General features: G+C 41.5%; 1 protein-coding gene across 1 annotated transcript in view; it reads left to right on the top strand.

Moving 5' to 3' along the window:
• The window catches only part of ANGEL2 (angel homolog 2), a 254,102-nt gene that overhangs the window by 166,333 nt on the left and 81,528 nt on the right, over positions 1 to 6,241 (top strand). The window lies entirely within an intron of this gene.

Here is a 6,241-nt window from a genome sequence, read left to right on the forward strand (position 1 = left end):
CTGAGCTGTCAGCACAGAGCCCGATGTGGGGCTGGAACTCACAAAACTGCTAGATCATGACCTGAGCCTAAGTCGGATGCTTAACCAACTGAGCCATCCAGACACACCTATAGTTTTTAAACTTTTAGATATTTCAATGACAATTCTAGAGTCCTTACCTTCTATTCATAATAAATACCTCCAGTTGGGCCCAAGATAAGAAAGTCAGAAGAAGCGGATGAAAATGGATTTACAATGTAGAATTCCACTATAGGGAGCTACTGATTTCAGAAGGTACCTGTTAAGATGGACTTGAAATTTGTTTGGTGACAGCACTGCATTGATGACCTTTGTTGTGGTGGTGAGGGTAGCCATGTGAGACACCCTCAGTCCAGAGAGGAGCCTTGAGAAGCGAGCCTGAAGGGAGATCTCTTGTGAACTTTGAAGACTGGGGAAAATTGCTGTTAGGGCTTGTTCTGTGGAGGGTTTGGGGACACAACTTTATAGGTTCAATCCTCTGTCTGATTCCAAAGGGTATATGCTTTCTAGCCAAATAAATTCCTGCCTTTTCTTCTGAATCCCCAACAAGAGTCCTTTCATTTTAAAAGGACTAATAAATAGGCACTGAATTGTGGCTACCGATGAACGAACTGCAAGGCATGACCAACCCTCAGGGCTAATGACTCAAGATCATCTCTGGGGTTAAGGTTAAGGGGGTCCTGCTAAATTCAATGTGCTTTTTCCCCATCCTGACGTTTTAAAACGTCAGGGACCTTCCCAGGGACCTGGGAATCAGGTCCAAAATGAACTGCAAAGTGCCAAGAAGGGCAAGAAGTCATAAACGCCAAGGACAGGAGTGAAAGAAAGGAAGTTAAGTTTTGGACTTGGAGATGGTGGAGTTTTGTGGGCTCACTGCCTACTATAGCAGTCAGATTCCTCAGTTTCGAGAAACAGTACCAACTTGGAATAATTTGAGTGGACAAGGAATTTATTAAATATGTTGGGTAGCTCGCACAAGCTGCAAGAAGTCCAGAGAACCAGGTTTCTGTAGAAACAATGCCCAAATTGGGCCACAAGGCACATGAAGACTCACTGCCTTTGGGGGCGCCTGGGTGGCGCAGTCGGTTAAGAGTCCGACTTCAGCCAGGTCACGATCTCGCGGTCCGTGAGTTCGAGCCCCGCGTCGGGCTCTGGGCTGATGGCTCGGAGCCTGGAGCCTGTTTCCGAGTCTGTGTCTCCCTCTCTCTCTGCCCCTCCCCCGTTCATGCTCTGTCTCTCTCTGTCCCAAAAATAAATAAAAAACGTTGAAAAAAAAAATTAAAAAAAAAAAAAAAGACTCACTGCCTTTGGATACTGGATACTGCAGTACAATCGATGGCACCATTGCCTCATCTGGGTACAGAGGTCACCTCCCACAGCAGCGTGGCGTCCACACGGCCTGAATTTCTTTACATCCCATCCAGCTTCCAAGTCTGGGTTGGGTGCAACTTATTGGAGGAACTTAGGTCATGTAACTGTCATAGTTGTAAGAAAATTTGGGAAAGCAAGTGTGCATTTTCAGTTTCTAGGGTGGAAGATGGACTATGCCTCATAAAGGTAAGAGATTTCACAAGTACAGGAAAAGTGGATGAAAAGAAAATGTTTACTGCAGTATATATTTGTGTTATCCCCCAAATCAACATATATCCTTCTTGCCCTAAGAATGTCTTTTTTAAATTCTTCCACAAGATCAACCACCATCTGCTATGGACTGCCAGTGTCTCACCCCTTAGCATGAACGGGACATGTGCTGCCTGGAAAGCTCTCCAGATTCTGTAATGAGTCCCAGATTTCCTTCTCTTCTTCTTTTTTTCCTTCATTTCCCCAAGGGTCTCTTGGTGACAACAACTTCAGGGCGTCAATGTTCTCATCAATCAGGGTTTTTAAAGATATAAGCAATGGATACTGAATTTGGCTAATTTAAGGAAATGAATTTACCAAAGGATATTGGATGGTTCATAAAATCTCCAAGAAGGCTGAAAAAACCAAATTCATGCCACTGAACTAAAAGCATAAAGACCACTGCCACAGACCCTGCAGTGAACACTGTCAACCTTGCCAAACTGGACTCTAAATTTGCTGCTATACCGCCCACCCTCACCAGAACGGAGTCAGATCAGTCCTGGCCTCCTCACGTCCCTAGCATCATTTTAATCCAGGGTGGGTAAGAGTATCAGTGTCTTGGTGGCAAAGAAGGCTGGAAAGTGACTGCTTGGCATTTTGGACCTCTATAGTGGGAAGCAGTCTCTGCATATTAAGGTGAGAGATACTCTACAGAAAGGAATTCACATGTGCGATGGCCAAAAAAAGATAGACGTCCATCCATATGAACCTGAAGACCCCTTCTCTCTTCTACTGCTTCCTTTAGTCACTGCCTATCCACTCAGTTTCAGAGTTCTTAATTTGTAATACCTGGAGAATGGCTTTTGAAAGATGTTAAACTCATGCAGAGATCAAACTGGGAGGTACTGGGATATTTGGAAAAAAGTGCTGGAATGGAAGTCAGGGGATTATAATTCTAAATGTATCCTACATTAGCCGTGAGCATTAATACAATTTGTTTAAATGACTTGGGCTTCAGAGCAATCCACAGAAAGGTCCTCCACGGAGGACATTAAACTTTTAACACTTTTTGCTCTTATATGCTATACGTGGTTCTCCATATTTATTATACTAAACTATTAACTCGAGAAATGTTATTTGAACCGGTTTTTAAAGATTATTTGTTATTTTTTTAATGTTTTTTTTTTTTTTTTTTTTTTTTTTTTTTGAGACAGAGACAGAGCATGAACGGGGGAGGGTCAGAGAGAGAGGGAGACACAGAATCTGAAGCAGGCTCCAGGCTCTGAGCTGTCAGCACAGAGCCCGACTCGGGGCTTGAACTCATGGACCGTGAGATCATGCCCTGAGCTGAAGTCGGACACTTAACCGACTGAGCCACCCAGGCACCCCGATTATTTATTTTTTTAATTTACATCCAAGTTAGTTAGCAAATAGTACAATAATGATTTTAGGAGTAGATTTGAGAAATTATACATTATCATTCCTATGTTTAACACCCAGTGCTCATCCCAACAAGTGTCTTCCTTAATGCCCCTTACAAATTTAGTCCATCCCCCCACTCCCAGTGGGGGGGGGGGGGGAGGGAATAAAAAGGACAGTGAGATTTACTTATGCTTGAAAGCTAAGCTCTAAAAAACCACAGAACAGTCTCTGGAAATCCTTTCTAAGTTACTCAGATCCTGTAAATGAAATGTCCCTTCACATCTGCTATGCTGAAGTATTCAACCAAAAGCATGAAAGGGGCAAGAAAGGGCAAATAAAATTAAACTCTGAAGTAGGAGTGTAGCTCAAGTACGCAAAAAGACTTTTTTTTTTTTAATAGAGCTACATGCTACTTTTCATTTTTAATGTTTATTTATTTACTTTTGAGAGACAGTGGAGAGGCAGAGTGGGAGAGAGAATCCCAAGCAGGCTTCCCACTGTCAACACAGCCTGATGTGGGGCTCAAGTGGGACGCTTAACTGACTGAGCCACTCAGGTGCTCCAAGACCCTTATGTTTAGTTTGGAAGAGGGATCTGGGAGAGGGAAAGGAAACACACAACAGCTATAGGCTGGAGGATTATGACCAAAAGGGGGCGGGAGATAGAGAGCAAGCAGCAAAGTGATCAAATGAACATTTAGTTGCATAATAATAAAAGAAAAGAGCTGGTATTGAGTCTTCTTTTTTAATTTAAAAAATGATACATATTCATCTGATTCTTACCAGAATAATAAAAGACAAAAGTTGGAATAAGAAAGGTTTCTTTTAGTAAGGAAAGTCACCATGTGCTTGGGCTGGGGTGTGGGAAGAAGAAAAGTCCTCTTTGCCTTTCACCTGGGGGCGGGTGTTCCTATAGGAACAAAAGATTTGCTTTTCCAGACCATAAGGGTTTATTCCTATTTTTCAGAATGTTTAACCTTTGAAAATCTTTGAATAGTATTAAATACATTTATAGGCTGGAGGAGAAAAAGATGCATCTACAAAACAACAAACAAACAAACCCAACCAGCTAAAAGGTACACAGTATTAAATCTCCATTTTGGGATGCCTGGGTGGCTCAGTCCGTTGGGTGTCTGACTTTGACTCGGGTCATGATCTCACAGCTCGTTGAGTTCGAGCCCCGTGTAGGGCTCTGTGCTGACACCTCAGAGCCTGGAGCCTGATTTGGATTCTGTGTCTCCCTCTCTCTCTGCCCCTCCCCTGCTTGCAGTCTGTCTCTCTCTCAAAAATAAACATTAAAAAAAAAAAAACCAGAGATCTCCATTTCAAAGAGTAGATTGAAAGATAACATACCTGACTTGTCAGCTGCAGTCAGTTGGACTTACTGCCTCCATTTGCACATTTAAAAGATAAGTGAGAGTATATGATATTGCAAACCTTGTTTCAGGCCACAGAGAAGATGCAAAAAGAAAGTAGTTCTCACATGGTCCGCAACCTCTAGATTTGAAAGACATGCACAAAGTAAGCCTAGTAAAAAGGAATGTGTGTTGAAGCACCTTGGTGGCTCAGTCGGTGAAGTGTCCTTGATCTTGATCTTGGCTCAGGTCACGATCTCATGGGTCACGGATTCCGGCCCCACTTTGGGCTTAATGGAGCCTGCTTGCAATTCTGTCTTCCTCTCTCCCTGCCCCTCCTGCACTTGCGTTCCCTCAAAAATAAATGAATAAACTTAAAAAAAAGGTAAAAGGTAATGCATGTTGTCATCAGACTGGTTTTATAGAACTCTATTCCTCCTATATTATAGTGCTTCTCAACATAGTTTTGAAATTACTTTTCCACTTTATAAATTTTGAACTGAAGGCAAAGACCTTGTCTCATTCCTCTCTGTAGCCTATGGGCCTAGATTAGTGGGAAACACACAAGGAGGGGCTCAAGAACTGTTTGTGTCATCAATGAAACAAATAAATTGAGGAGTAAATGAAGAAAGTGGCTACCCAATTTGGAGGGAGGGGTCATGTCTGGCTGGGATGACCAGGCAAGGGAAAGTCATGTAAGCTGGGTCTTAAAGGATTTAAAGGTGAGATATGGACAAAGGGGGTGTGGGCAGAAGGGGTGGGAAATAGGCAGAAGAAATACAGAGGTGAAAGAGAGCTCCGAAGTCCGATTTTAGTGGAACCTCCCACTACGTGTAGGAATTTCAGCTCTCGTGATGCTGATGGGCTGTTAAGCTCCTCATGAAGCACCCTCTTTGGTTTCTTAGCTAGTCTAGTTCACTTTGGGCCATCTGCCCTAGAACTAGTTTTGATTCCTACATAAATAATTTCAAAATATTAAAGATTATGTAAAATCACCTAGTTTGTAGGAAGTCAATTTTTTTCTATGATAGGTACTTTTTCCAGTATTTGCTGATTGTATAATTTAGTAAAATTCAATAATGAGGTTTTGGTATGGTCATAACACCTAGTCAACTACATATAAGATTTAAAAAAAATTGTGGTTAAAATACACACTGTGGTTAAAATCTACCACTTTAATAACTTCTAAGTGTACAGTTTAGTGACATTATGTACATTCATTATGTATGATGGTGGGGACATTGCATACATCCCCACCAATCCATCCACAAAACTCTTTGCAGCCACGATTTTTAAAACTTAAAAATATAAAATATCACTACATGCAAAAATAGATACATTTTTCACAAACCTATATACGTTTTAAACATGTGACAAAATTCAGATTGGATCTTAAACTTGGTTACTACCTTACCTTTGGGGCTTAGTATTTAATGGCGATTAGACACACCATTCGCCTCACACGTCAAAGTCTAAGATCAATATAAGAACCTATACATTTCTTTCTTAAAAAGGAAGTAATTCAAAGTCCTGACAATTCAATTTTACAAACCCAGAAAAAAGAGATTTCTGACAGTATAAAAAACTAGATCTCCTTTCACCAGATAAATCCTATGGGAAATATAACAGGTGGTGAAGGATCAAACTTTAGCCACCACGGTAGCACTCACGTCTTACCTGTGGGAACCACCCTTGCCAGAAGAAATGGTTTCGGTTCATCTGGTGGTTCTACTTAACGGGGAAGGTAAGAAGCAGTGGTGTTTCCCAATCTCCTGCTAGGACCACAATAATTAAAAAGAAGTACAAAGTGGAATCAGAACCCAGGGTTTCAGGATCCAAGCCCAGTTTTAGGAGAAATATCTTCTCCAATTATAATCTTCTATA

The sequence above is a fragment of the Neofelis nebulosa genome, chromosome 15 (assembly GCF_028018385.1).
Source record: "Neofelis nebulosa isolate mNeoNeb1 chromosome 15, mNeoNeb1.pri, whole genome shotgun sequence".
NCBI classification, from domain to species: Eukaryota; Metazoa; Chordata; class Mammalia; order Carnivora; family Felidae; genus Neofelis; species Neofelis nebulosa.